At 33.7% G+C, this 15,682-nt stretch overlaps 1 non-coding gene across 1 annotated transcript; it reads left to right on the top strand.

Annotated features, from left to right (window-relative positions):
* Positions 1-4,164: 4,164 nt before the first annotated feature.
* Positions 4,165-4,238, top strand: TRNAT-AGU (transfer RNA threonine (anticodon AGU)). Its single transcript has one exon. It is a non-coding gene; the product is annotated as a tRNA-Thr (tRNA).
* Positions 4,239-15,682: the final 11,444 nt, after the last annotated feature.

Raw genomic sequence — 15,682 nt, 5'->3', positions numbered from 1 at the left:
GGATAAATATTACCAGTGCGTCGTTGTGAGGTTGTTCAATCCCTTCTGCATCATCGTCGTTGAAAGACAAGGTTTCTTCTGGTAAGTAATCTCGAGTTCGTTTTCCCTCGTGATTGTCACCTTGGTGCGTTTAAATACCGATCCTTGAGGAATGCCGACCCTACCAACGATCATATGAATTACATGTTGTGGTTCTTCCTGTTCATTTTTCCTTTTTGCATCCTTGTCTCTGAAGTGATCTTTAGCTCGGTCACTCAAGAATTCTCGAAGATGACCCTCGTTGAATAAACAAGCTACCTCTTCCCTCGGCTGTCTGCAGTCTTCGGATTTGTGACCATAGGTACCATGGTATTTGCATATTTGATTAGGGTTCCTTTGAGATGGATCGGTTTGTAGGGATCTGGGCCATCTAGTATCCTTGATCCGTCCGATGGCTAATACAATACCCAATGCATCGATGTTGAAGTTGTATTCTAACAGTCGTGGTGCTTCGGTGGGCTTGACATGTTTATCGAAGCCACTTTTACTCATGATCCCTCAGGAGCTCTATCCTCGATCATTCCTTCGACCATTTTGAATAGGATTACGTCATGGGTTTATATTTCTACAATCTACGTTGTATGGTTGATATCGATCTCTGTTCGATCGGGGTTCTCTATCAATGTCCCTTTGAATTCTACCGATGGGCCTATTTGGGTAAACAGAACCGGAAGGAGTTCCTAATTGATCATCCTCGACCCTAATTTTTGATTGGTATCAATTATGTACATCTGCCCAGGTTACAGCTGGATATTCAATTAAATTTTTCTTTTAGCTGTCGTGATGCAATCGAACTTCGTTCGTTCAAACATTGAGTAAAATCTTGAATAACCCAATCATTTGTGACCGAGGGGAGGTCCATGCATTCTATCTGGAACCGAGATACGAATTCCCTTAGCATTTCATTATCCTTTTGTCTCACTTTGAAGAGGTTCAATTTCCTAGTTGCAACCTTTATCGCTCTGATGTGTGCCTTTATGAACGAATCTGCAAGCATGGAGAAGGAATCGATGGAATTGGGTGGTAAATCGTGGTACCATATCATCGCCCCTTTCGATAAAGTCTCTCCAAACTCTTTTAGCAGAATAGATTCAATATCATCATCTTCTAAGTATTTCCCATTATTGCACATGTATAGGAAGTAACATGCTCATTAGGGTCAGTGGTCCCATTGTATTTGGGAATTTCTGGCATGCGGAATTTTTTCATAATGGGCTTCAGAGCCGCACTTGGAGGGAAAGGCTTCTGTACGAACTTCTTCGAATACAAATCTTTTAGAATCGGGGGTGCCCCAGGTATTCAGTCCACCCGTGAGTTATATGTTTCTACCTTTTTATCATTAGCCTCGATTTTCTTTTCACCCGATTCGATCCGTTTAGTGAGCTCCTCGAGCATCTTCATAATGGCGGGGTCAGTCCCCGATTCAATGGCATTCGATTTCTACGGTACAGGTTCAGCTCTATGAACAACTTCTTGTAATGTTTCGAGCTCAATTCCGCTTGGTGCTCGATTCTGATTTTGGAGTTGTTCAAGCTATCGCAACTTGTTGAGTCTACAACATTTCGAATATCACTCGAAGTCTAATTCTGCTTTCTTCACCGCTCTGTGCATTCTGATCGGCTGCGCTAGCATCTTTGGGGATGTTATTTCCATGGTCGATGCCCAAATTCCCATTAATGGCAATATGGGAGTTGGCATCGATTGGGTCTACGGCTAGTGGTCCATCGGGGTTGACTGGAGGTACTCCGTTTCCCGGGATGACTGTGTTTTCGTTTTCTCCATAAAGACCAAGGCCGTTGTCAGTATAAGTGGGTGCTACTTGAGAGTTTGACATGTTGATTCCTGAAATCAAAGACACTTACGAGAACAAGCATAAAGTGGTGTGTTTTATAGGAATTGATATCAGGCAATCACTATTATCCTTAGCCCCATGGTGGGCGCCAAGCTGTTTACCCTAAAAATTGGATAACAATTAAACTTATAATGTGGTTTTAAGGATACGTGATTTCACCTAATACCAATTGATAAATGTAAAGATCAGTAATAGAAATTGATGATAAGATGAAGCAAACCAGTGTTACAACGTAATTCATCCCTCGAGCTTGGATGCCCTCGAATAGGTTGGTGCAAGAACAATAAAAAATATGACAAACTGATGAACAAGAGAGTATAATCTAAGAGAAAGTATTGTATTGCTTTGATACGCCAATGTAAGGTGTCTATAAAATGATTAGAACCCTCTTTATATAGTAGAGGAATCCTATCTATGGTACAATTCTAATTACGAAAGTAAATCCCATGATTAGCCTAAACAACCGCCCTTGATTTGATCTGTTCTGGATTTTCTGCCATGATCTTCGACCGGACACGAATATCTCGCTTTTCTGTTATTGCGCTTTGCTCGAAGTCTGCCTTATTTGGTCTCGATCTCGACAGGCGCCTCATCTCGAACTCGGTACCTTGTCCTCGTGCTCTGGTTTGATCCACTACGAGGCCGATCTTCGATGCAATTCGCTGGTCTCGATCAAATAGTAAAATCGGGCAGACCTGGTTTTAACCGTATACAATGGTCACAAGAAAAACACGTTATAACTTATTCACTTATCTCATACTTACTTCATCTTAAAGTCTCAATTGCTTTTTATTTATTTGTTTGAGAAAATGAAGATTGATAATCATATCTTCTATTTTGATTTTGAATTATAGTGCACCGACATTTTTAATCTTTTGTGACAATAAATCTAAAAATCAATATATAGGAACAAATCTTTGTCCGATTCGAAACAAAACATAAGCTCTTTTACGTTTCTGGTTTATATCAAACAATAAATGCATGCATGATTTGTATTTTTGCACATAAACTTTATCGCTCAAATTTGGTTAGCAAAGATGTTTTCACTTTAATTTATCACTTAGCTAAAGTATATTAACATGGTATACAACAACCGCCGGATTTAAATAAGTAGTATATTCAGATTTTAATAAAGCAATTAATAATCAGACGTCGAGTGACAATACTTGTAAATATTATTATTATTATTATTACTATATCTGTACGTATTGGAATTAGTATATAATATCCTGCATGCAATTGCTGAACAAAGGTGCATAATTTTATACTGTAGTAAACGACCCTTAATTATATTATTGGCTTTTAGTGTTGGCCCTAACGTATGCCTGCATGGAAAGTAGCCCTTAAATTGTTGGCATTTGAAGCAAATCATTCTATTACGATTTTGTTCCATTAATTAAACAGAAAAGCAGATATATTCCCTTCACTTTGCCAAAAGCAGAACAGGTCAATAGTGTAGGACACATGACTACGCATGGAATTCCCCCTTACTGCTTACGTTTAATGGGGACATAATTAATATCACAAATGTTAAGGGAAAACGTAGGGAAAAAAACTGAACAAATCAGTACTTCTTTTGGTCCACTTTAATTAATTTTTTGACTTTTTTTGGTAGTTCATAATATTTAATTTTTTTAGATATCAAGAAGGGATTAAGTTTTTTCTTTCAAAATTACCCTTGGAGCAAAGAATTTTGAGTTTTATTTACAATGAATAAATTAAAGAGATAGTAGAGATTAATATGGTCAATTTTATTACTATTTAACGTTAAAAGTTGGATTCCTAAATATGTGCAAAAACAACCAAAAAATCAGTTAAAGTGAAAAGAAAGGAGTATTGATTTTGCGACTTTAGGACGTCTTAATTTATATTTTTTCCAAAAAACAACTCCGGCAAGAAAAGCTGAAGAAGAGGATGTACACATTTACCCGTGCTATTATTTCTCTTCGTCTTCATCTAATAGTAGGAGTTATAGACCCGAATTTGAGTATGAAAATATGTCACCAGAGAATAACTTTTAGGAAAAAGTTATTAAAAACTCTGGATTATAACTTTCTGAAACAAATAGGTGGTCCCTTGCTTTTAAATGTTTGCACAATAATATTAAAGACGGTTTTTTTTTTAAAAAAAATTATGATTACTTTAGATGATATGCAAAAAGTTGAACTGATGAGTAAATAGGACTAGATGGAGAAATATAGCAGCAATGGAGATTCCTTTTTCAGAATAAAGTAATCAATAATAGTATATAATATTGAATAAACAAGCAAATAGCTTTCGTAGCTCAGTTGGTTAGAGCACCCGTTTAGTAAGCGGGAGGTCTTGAGTTCGACTCTCAACGAGAGCAATTGATGTTTTCTTTTCCTGGGCGACATTTCAAAAGACATCTTACAGTTTTTTATCCCTCTTTTTAGTTTTCCTGCAGGCAAAACCTCGCTATAGCAAAATAAGATAACCAACTGGCTGTTGTGAAATTATGCAGAGCTTCTAATTTCACATCTATAACTTTTTTCCATGATAGCTTTTTAAATATTTTTATTCAAACATTTTTTTCTCATTTTATGACTTTAGAATATACTTGCTTTTTTAAATCGGCTAAGGCAAAGTAACTGTATACGAAGTCGTTCACCAGCTTACACACCATAAGCAAATTTATCTTTAAGATAGTTACAAAATTAGTCATTATTGAACATAGTTCAACAATAAAGGGAAGGACATTCACCTCGCCCCCACTATATTTATATACAACTAGTCTTAGGGTACGCGGGTTGCGCGTGTACCCTGTCTCGGTGAGTACAAACTTCTAAAAAATATATTAAAATATGTTAAGTTATAAAATAAAATTTTAAAAATACAAGTTTTCAAAAACTATGACTATTGATCCTATTTAGCTAATTAATAAAGGAAGCCTCGTAAATTTCCTTAGCCATCTTGATGAGAATGGTGTGATGAGACTTAATGGTCACTTATGTGTGCCTAATGTAGATGATCTTCGCAGAGCAATTATGATAGAAGCACACAGCTCCGGATACTCAATACACCCGGGTTCTACTAAAATTTTATCTAGTTTTATAATTGCATTACTTCAATTTCAGAAGTAATCATGTGCAAAAACACATAACCCTTGAATATTGAAGAGCTTTTGTATTGTTTTTTTCTTCTTCGTCTTATTGGAAAAGGCATATTCTTAAGGAATACCTTCATCGCACCTTAGAGTTTATGTCACACTCTATTCTAATATTTTTTGGAACTACTAATCGTATTTGACAGAAATCACCTCCCAAACTATTACTTTTCCACCAAACGATTCATCGATATCCAATATATTTCTACAACTCTAGGCGATTGTTTCGATCGTTAGACGCTTAGCCAAAAACGCTTCATCCCATATTATTACTTTTGCTTTCCTTATAAATTTAGCACTATTTCTCTGATTTGATATATTTGTGACAATTATTTCAATTATTTGAAGAGGTATATCAAATCTAAAGCAAGTTGTACGATATCATAATAAAATCGTTGTCGGTACACCATTTTCTCTTATTGCTAACAATATCATGCATCTTGATTTGATATTTGCGAGTAATGCATGACATAGAAATATTATTTTGATTCCGTCGGAGGCATCTACAAAGGATAATCCCGCTATATCAGAGTCAATATTTTATAATATAGTCTTGAAAGTTTATTCTTGTTCAGGATTTAGCTTTGACTGTGCTTCCTCAAACACTTGTATGGCCTTCTTAATATTATACTAATCTTTTTTACTTTGTGATCTATTTTTTAAATCTCTAACACTCTTTTTTTGCAATAAATTTATGTACCTTAAGATTTTTTTTAAAACTTGAAAAATAAATTTACTCATATGATGAATTTAAAAAATAATTTAATTGGATTCTCTTGCTAAATAATCAATGGAAAGATTTGATTATTTGGTTTTAACATAAAATATAATTTATTTTCTGTTGATTTAGATTCTTAATATTTGTTCATCTCATTTTTGAATATTTAACCGTGATTATAATTATATCCATCATAAATTTTATTTTTAAAGAGTAAAAAGATCGATAATATTCCACTTTTAGATCTTTATGTTTACAAAATCATTAGTGGTATTGGCTCTTACTAACCTTTTTCTTTATTTTCTCACACATTTATATTTTTAAAAAATTTCTTAGTTGTTCTTTAATAATTTGGTATATTTCTCTATATTACACGAAAAATTAATAATAAAATAATATTATTTGAGTAGAAAAGCAGTTCAAATATAATATAATAATATATTAGTTGGAATTTATTTTCTCTATTTTAACTCTTTATGCAGTCCGTTTAGCATTATTTTTTTATTGAATATTATAGAGTGGTAATGTATTACCAATATGGAGGATTCTTATGAAATTGATTTTATTAAACCTTTCTATATATCTTTAATAAGAATTCAATAGACAAGATTGTATTAATTTTAAAATCTTAAATATTAAAGAATTAACATAGAAGTTATTGTAGTCAGAAAAAATAAATTATTACAGCTATGTCCTTTCCCTATGAGTTCTTCAATTTAATATTTTAGTGCTATTTTGGTCTATCAATATTATATCCGTGCTTTTATAATCATATATATGCTCTCCTATTTTTAAATAGATTTGGACAATATAATACATTTTCAAATTAATTAATATAGAAATTTTTAAGAAGTACATCCTAAAAGTAATAGGATTACAAGGCTAATATCTATTCCCAAAAATAATTATACTAATAGGATTCCTAAAGGTAATCATGTAGGATTCCTAACGTGTAGTATTATGTCCTAAAACTAATAGGATTACAAGGCTAATGTCTAGAATTTCGATTATGTCATTTTATTATGATTTATTATGCTTAATAGTAAAAGGTTATTTTTGTAATTCAACATTTTATTCATGCTTTTATAATAATATAGATATAGATATAGATATAGATATAGATATAGATATAGATATAGATATAGATATAGATATAGATAGTGTAACGACCCGACCGGTCGTTTTGAGCTTTTGCCCTTTGATCGCCAGTTTTCAGGCATGACTTGTCCTGTGTGATGTATTATGACTTATGTAAATCGTTGGTTTTGGTTATCAGGTTAATTAGAATGAAATTGGAAGAACAGTCTCAGTTGAAAGCTTAAAATTTAAAAAGTTTAACCAACATTTGACTTGTTTGTATTTGATCTCGGATTGAAATTTTTATGATTTGGTTAGCTCCGTTAGGTGATTTATGACTTAGGAGCGCGATCGGAATGGGTTTTGGAGTTGTAGAGAAGATTTAGGCTTGAATTGACGAAGTTGATATTTTGGCGATTTCCGGTTGATAGGCAAGATTTTGATATAGGGGTCGGAATGGAATTTTGAGAGTTGCAGTAGCTTCGTTGTGTCATTTGGGATGTGTGTGCAAAATTTCAGGTCATTCGGACGAGATTTGATAGACTTTTTGATTGAAAGCATAATTTAAGAGTTCTTGGAGTTCTTAGGCTTGAATCCTATGTTAAATTGGTGATTTGATGTTGTTGTGAGCGTTCCGAAGTCTTGAACAAGTTTGAACGATGTCATGGGATGTGTTGGTATAATTGGTTTGAAGTTCTGGGGGTTCTGGGTAGGTTCCGGGATGTTTTAGGCCGAAAAACATAGCTGTAGCAGGTCCAGAAGGGTTGCAGGCCTCGGAACCCACCAACGCGGTCCACACAAAAAGAAGTGCGTCCGCGGTAGGTGCTGTGCGGACCGCACAAAATGAAGTGTGGTTGCGGTAGATGCAGTGCGGACCGCACAAAATGCAGTGCGGCCGCGGTGGGGAACATTTCACTGGTCCTATTTTGGAAGCTCATATCTTTTGATCTACAAGGAATTTTGAGATACTTCAAAAAATAAAAGTTGTAGCCCTTCGTGTCTAGTTTCCAGAAAGGTAAAGATATCTCAATTTGGACATCTGTAGCAAACGTTATGGCCAAAATACTAAAGTCCATCACTGCAGATGAAAACCTGTGCGGCCGCAGTCGTTTTTGTGCGGACCGCACTGGTTTTGTGCGGACCGCGGTCGTGTTTTTGCGGTCCGCAGAGGTGGAAATCTATGGGGTACTCTATAAATACGAGGTTTTGGGTTTTATTTAATATTTTGACTTAGAGAGCTCGGATTTTGGCGATTTTCGAAGGTTTTTCAAGAAATTCATCGGGGCAAGTGATTCTAATTCAAATTTGGCTAGAGTACATGAATCTATCATTGAATTCATCATTTAATTCGTGATTTGGGATAGAATTTGGGAAGAAAATTTGTGGAATCTTCCAAAAATATAAAAGGATGATTTGAAGGACCAAATGGTACCAGAATTGGATAATTTTGGTATAGTTAGACTCGTGAGGGTATGAGGATTTTGAAAATATAGATTTTTCCTGATTTCGAGACGTGGGCCTGGGGTTTTGGTAATTTCGGGAATTGTGTCATATTTTGATTGTTTTTGCTTGGGCTTTGTTCCCCTAGCATATTTTGACGTCCACGTTTTGATTTTGGATAGATTCGACACGCGTGGAGGCCGATTTGAGGGGCAAAGGCGTCGCGAGCTAGAGATTTAGCCGGTTTGAGGTGAGTAATGATTGTGAATGATGTCCTAAGGGTTTGAAACCCCGGATTTGCACATCGTAGTGCAATATTGAGGTGAGGCACACGCTTGATAATGAGCGTGGGGTTGTGCACTATTGGGGATTGTGACTTGGTTTGTCCCGATTGATGATTTTACTGCGTATTCGATTGAAAACTATTTGCTATCACCAATATTTGGGTTGAATGCCATATTTGGGCCTAGTGCCAGCTATTTGAACCTTTCGAGGATTTTTATTATTATTTCCTCACTGTTTTGACTTTATACTTGAACTCAGTCATGTTGTTTTCACTATTTTCATACTCAGCTATGTTTACTCAATTTTAAGACTTAAATGATATTTTAAATGATGTTTGAGCTGAGAAACACTGTTTTACTATTGCCCGAAGGACTTGTGAGTATTTTTGACTGAGTAAGGCTGAGGGCCTAGTTGTGAGGAAACACTGATACTGATATGAGGCCGAGGGCATGAGATACATAAATATGCCACGAGGTGGCTTGATTGATATGAGGACAAGTGCCTAGATTTGTTGTCACGAGATGGCTTGATATTGCGCTTGGGCCGTAAGGAGCTCTTCCCGGAGTTTATACACCCCTAGTGAGCGCGGATACCCATTGTGATGTGAGATTGAGCCCGAGGGGCTGGAATTATTCTGAGGTTTGAGCCCGAGAGGCTGGTACTGTTCTGAGATGTTGCCCGAGGGGCGGATTTGTTGATACTGAGCCCGATGGGCAAATTTCTATTTGTTTACTTACCTGTCAATTACTTGTTTTACTTGTTGAGAAAGGGATTTTCACTTGACTTTTCATTGTTTTACTGTTTTAAGTGATTTTACTGCTTCAGTATGGAATGCCTTGTGTTTTACGTGATTTCTTACTTTCAATCATTATTTATATTTGTTACTCACTGAGTCACAGTACTCACATTACTCCCTGCACCTTGTGTGCAGATTCAGGTATTTCTGAATCCGGTAGCGGGTATTGGTTGTTCAGAGGCAGAGTCATCAGAGTTTAGCAAGGTGGCTGCCCGACGTTCGCAACACTGCTTTTCTCCCTCTTGATTTCATTAGATTATATTTCGTACATTTCAGGTTTTCAGTTGTATTTAGACCTTAGTAGATGCTCGTAACTTGTGACACCCCGGTTAGGGCTGTGTCGGGTTGGACTTTCCGCATTGTTATCAATATTTTCGCTATTTAGTATTGTTTAAATCATGTTTAGACTATTTTTATGTTGATTAACTGCTTTAAAAGTTGAGTTGGGTTGAACTGGCTGGCCTTGTCTTCATGAGAGGCACCACCACGACCGGATTCGGGGTTAGGATCGTGATAGATAGATATAGCACGTGTTAATTAGCTGGATCTATTAATAACATAATTGTTTATATTAGAAACAAATTATGTATAATAACAGTTGACGTTCAAATAGATACAACATTCATTTAGATGAAAAAATGAGTGTTATTACATATGTAATAGGTGAGTTCAAAATAATAGGATAAGTTATGTACCTTCAAACATGAGAAATTACTTAGTTTAGTTTATAGCATGTGTAGTTATATTATGTTATATCTTACATGATGTCTCTTAATAGACAATGCTCTTGATATCTTTCTATTGCTTTGATTGCTCTATTATACCAACAGGGCAGAATAGAAGTCAATCAAGATATTTGAAAATTCATTTAATACAGGATTTAAAAGAAAGATTTGAACCCATAATCAGGATTGAACAAAAAAATGTTTCACAACCTAAACATACATGTTAACAATATTTCTGATATGATTAATGCAGTCCACAACTCTGTAATACCAAAAAATTCAAAGGAGAAAAAGATAAATTTGTACAGGAAAATAGGCACACAAAAAAAAAAAAAAAGAAAAAAAAAAAGAAGAAAAGAAAAATAGCAAGAACTATAGTCGTTGATGGATTTTCTGTTGTAGCAACGTGCAGATATTCCCCTAAATCGTTTCAAACAGTTTTCTTCCAGATAAAATTTGACGTGCAAATCTATATTTATTTACTTAAAAGGAAAGAAGTCAAGCCATGAGATTTTGCCAAGTGTCGCATGCATAAATTGCCACGTAGCAATTTTAGGACAAATTAGTTAGTTTTGGTAAAATTAGTTTCTCTTTTTTAATTTTTTTTAATAAACAGTAATTTCTACATTTTATAGTTACTTGATAGTTAATAATTAGTTATTATTTTTGAATTTAATTTAAATTTAACAATAATTAAATATCAATATTTTTAAGAAAATATTTTATGTTGAGCCGATTTCATTTTACATTGAAAAAGTTACCAACACATATAACTTTATTCTTTTTTAATTTTTACCGATTCCATTTTAGATTGTAAAGAAGTTACCAGCACATATAACTCTATTCTTTTTCAATTTTTAATTACTGCTATATTTTAAACTAAAAAGGAACCTACACGCACTCACATCCCACAATCTGCACGATCTCAGTAATTATAGGAAACGAAAGCGTCATAATTTAAGTATTGGAGTGATAACTGACGGGATCTATATAACTGCTCTCTAAGATTCTCTTCAACTCTAACTATTTTCTTCTCTGATCAATCCTCTGTTACGCCGAAATTCTACCTATTTTACGGGTATCTTTCAGCCACAAAGAGACTCATAGATTCATTGCACGTATCTTTCTAATTTTTGTTGACATTAACATTATCAACAGTAATACTAGCATGTTTTTGTCTTGGCATTGTGGAAGTCTGTCTTATCTTAAATCGTAACTTATAAGAGTCTCATAATTTAAGTATATGTTTGAACCCAACAATCGTTTAACCAAAACCTAAAATCGTTGAATCCGAGGGCGAGAAGAAATTAATAAGGGAGAGAGTTTTACCGTTTGTGATAAAGATTTGAAGGTATAAAGTTTCAAGCTTACGCCATGTATCTCTGTATTAAATTCTTCTTCTTCTTCTTTCATTTTCTCCATAGCAGGCCTTATATTGGGTTCCCCCCTTTTTGGTATTCAGTTGTCGGAGCCGGAGCAACAATATATTGGATCACGGGAACTCCATGGAACATTTAATCTCTTTCTTCTGGTATGGCCAGAATTAGAATTGCATCACAAATCAATATTTGAATTATAATTATCTTATTTCTATCATTAAGGAATAGATTTTTTGAGAGATTAGAGAAAATATTTTGACAGTTGAAATCTCATCAACTCTCAAAAGTTCTGTGCCCATTTGCCTATGTTTCCATCTATTGTTCGTTGTTGTTGTTGTTGTTGATGATACATAATATGGTTTGTCTAGATTTCTTTCAGTTTTTCTTTACGTATTATGCGTTTAAATGCAAAATTTCAACTTCAAGACTCATACCGTTTATGGAATAATCTGGTAACCTCAAATCAATGTACAATTTTAAAGGTTGCTATGTCGTATAGTGATATTTATAGTAATTTTGCAAGTTGTGAAATCCTCAAGTGCAGAAAAATAGGGTGCTGCATTTACCCCATTAGGACGTGCTTGCCAAACAAAAAAAAAGATGCCTTTATCAATAAGGAATAATTTGTGGAATCTACTGATCATGAGAGCTATTGCTCAAGTTTTTGATCATAAATGCATGTGCCTAAATTAAGTTTTTTGAAATTGATTCAGAGGAAAATTTACCAATTAAAGGGTTTAATTGTTGAGTCTGAAAGATCCTATTTTTCCCTGCAGCGTAAGGCCAGAATTTTTGAAAAATCAAAATACTCTAGGAGTTCTGGTGCTACGTATGGTTGTAATGGATTAATATGTTACAAATTTATTGGCTTAGGCTTTTGCGTAGAAGATTATTCTTGACCCTTTTTTTTGTAATTACCATAAAATGAACTTTAAACTCAAGCTAAGCAGTTTGATTCCATGACTCTTAAAGACATCCATGATAGTTCCATTCCTTTGGTTCTCCTTCTCTTTTCGACACCTGGCAACTTTCCTCTTTCATGTGTATCCATATTTCTTGATGATTTTTGAAGAAAAACAACTTAACTTCTTTAGTAGTTTGTACAGTACTCAGAATATAATTGATTCTTTACTATTTTAAAATTGAAAAGACGCTATCTTTTGCTATTATCACCATGATAAGATCATTTTCATCAACAACAATATTGTGTTTGCTCATTCTGTTTTCACTTTGTTGGATTCTATTAGGTAATACTTAACTATGATCGCAACATAAAGTATTATAGTCATCTTGTGTTGTTAGAGAGATAAACTTTTATTTGATATTTATTCTGATTATTTATTGAGAATGTGAAATTAGTTATAATTGAAAATACTTTGATAATTCTAAAATATAATTGATTCTTTACTATTTTAAAATTGAAAAGACGCTATCTTTTGCTATTATCACCATGATAAGATCATTTTCATCAACAACAATATTGTGTTTGCTCATTCTGTTTTCACTTTGTTGGATTCTATTAGGTAATACTTAACTATGATCGCAACATAAAGTATTATAGTCATCTTGTGTTGTTAGAGAGATAAACTTTTATTTGATATTTATTCTGATTATTTATTGAGAATGTGAAATTAGTTATAATTGAAAATATTTTGATAATTCTAAAATATAGGAAAAAACCACTTTTGGGACTAATCTTGCCTCCCACTATAAAACTTTTGGCTGGAAAATAGGAAAGAATGTGTTTCGAAATCTTCCACACACTATATGTAATAATGCTTTTTTTTTTCTATCTTGATATGTTTGCATCTTAAATGGTTTATCAACAATGAAGATGCGCATATACCAAACATGGATCCTTCTAGTATTATTTATAGATGATTAGAACCAATCGGCTAGGACTGTTATTTTCTGGCATGAACAATGCACCAATAAGTTTGGCACAAAAACTAGCGTATAAGAAGACGAGAATATAAATAATATGCTATGATGGATCTGATGGGTTTAAAATAAACTTTAAACTGAAGCTAAGCGGTTTGGGAATAAGTATTTATTCTACTTATGGTCTTCTGTTGTTGTGATGATAAAGCAACAATCTTATTTTTAACTCATCTCCACGAAAGGGGATCAAAAAATATTTTTGTAACTAGTGGGAATTGAACTCATGACCTTATTTAGATTTTTAACCTCCTTAACCATTAAACTATACTTTTGGATTGTGTTAAGGGTGTTCAAAACTTAATATATAGAGATAAAAAATAGATTTAGCCTTATATATACAGTTTAATTTTTCGGCGAAGGGTGTTCGGGTGAACACCCTTGCGCCTCCCTAAATCCGCCCCTGGTTGAAGCAAATGAGTTCCGGTAACAAATACATATAATATTGTACAACCAATTGTCATCCGCGATTGTCATGTTCTGTAGCCTCAATGTTACAACAAAGTTATGTCAAAATTAGGCAGGTAAGTATATCAACAAGCTCATTATGGGAATTGTTTTCAATTGGAACAACAAGATCACTGCTATATCAGTAATTGACACATAATCTTGAAGAGAATTAATGTTCTTATTGTATGCATTTCATCTATGACTTAAAACAGTTATATAGATTCTGCTAACAAGGATTAGGTTTTTCTACGATATTAGTTATCGATACGAGTCTTCATTTTGTATCATCGACCAACATGATTGGCTTGCTCATGTGCTCATATACTTCTGATCCAAAGTATAGCACAACGGAAGGTGATTTCTTACTTACTGTGATTATACAAATCTTTAACTGTTGTTTGTTTTTGTTGATCATAACTTGAGATAATTTTTTTTGTATAGCATTACCCCAGTATGATCTAACATCTCTTGATAATTTGTGGTTCCTGTCAATAATTTTATAGAGAAAACCTGATTAAATTCACATATTTATTTTTTTGGTTTAATTCCTTTAAATGTGGTTACTAAATGTAGTCTGCAATTTATATCTGTTTCTAATATCTTTCTCTCCTCTTTTTTCCTTTGAAACGATCCGCGCATCGCACGGGTAAGTATACTAATAAAGATAAAAGGGAGGAAGCCCTTTGCTTACTATTCAAGCAACAAAGTAGAGGCATACTCTTTTCAGCTATGATATGCAATCCATGATGCGGAAAGCTCCTTGCTTAAGGTTGCTCAAAATAGCTTTCTCTAATCAGGTGTATAATTTTGGAATAGTGACTTCTTTTTATAATTTTGGTTTTAAAATTCTAGATAACCAAAAATTGCTTTGCATCCTACGACAATTTTGGTAAAAGAATACTAAACCATAAGTGACATTAATTGCTGGGTGATTTTGATGAAAGAACCCTAAACTTATAGTGACATTAAAGTGGCTTTTTCACACTAAAAATTATTGTACAACCATAAATATTTGAAATATAGAATATTTCAATTTTTATTCTCCTTATTCTTTCTAGAAATAACTTCCAGTTAATTGAATAACCCACTACACTGGTAAAATATAGCTAAACAAAATCAACGGCAACTATGGTAAAAGAATACTAAAATTAAAGTGACATATAATTGCCGGCCAGTTCTGGTAAGAAAATCCTAAGCCAAAAGTGACTTTAACAGCGGGTGGAAAATTAAAGTGACATTAATTGCCGGCCAGTTTGGTAAAGAAATCCTAAGCCAAAAATGACTTTAACTGCGGATGTTGAACCGATCTTTTTTTTTTACACTATAATTTAAATAATTTATATTTACAATTACAATATTATCCAATATAAAGTATACTTATTAAGGGTAAAAAAGGCGAACGACATTTCGCTAAGGGCCTTCGTGCTTTTATTAAAAATACGAAGCCCCTTAGCGAAATGTCGTTTGTGTTTTTTACCCTTTAAAATAAATTTTACACCGGATATAATAGTCATTTATAATAATTATTTCCTAATATTTAGGACTTCAAAATCAATTAAAATTTATGTATTACATCATTCCTTATATGAGTTATGTAGGAGCCCTAATATTTCATCTAATCAAGAATCACATCTTCGAAGTATGTTGCCTTCGTTAAAAGACTTCCGCAATTGGAGATTTCCTTGAACATATATTTTTCTTCTTTTTTCATCAAGTCTATTGATTTGCAGTGTATTTATGTCAGTTGATCCTTCATTCCCTTGCCTTTTATTTGAGTGTTTTTTTGGTCTACAATTAATATTATTTGCACTTAATTCTGGCATCATGTCTAGGCATCATTCTTCACATAGTTCTGGCAT

This window comes from Nicotiana sylvestris, chromosome 9 (genome assembly GCF_000393655.2).
Source record: "Nicotiana sylvestris chromosome 9, ASM39365v2, whole genome shotgun sequence".
NCBI lineage: Eukaryota > Viridiplantae > Streptophyta > Magnoliopsida > Solanales > Solanaceae > Nicotiana > Nicotiana sylvestris.
The sequence above is the reverse complement of the archived record's forward strand: the minus strand, read 5'-3'. Positions and strand labels throughout refer to the sequence as shown.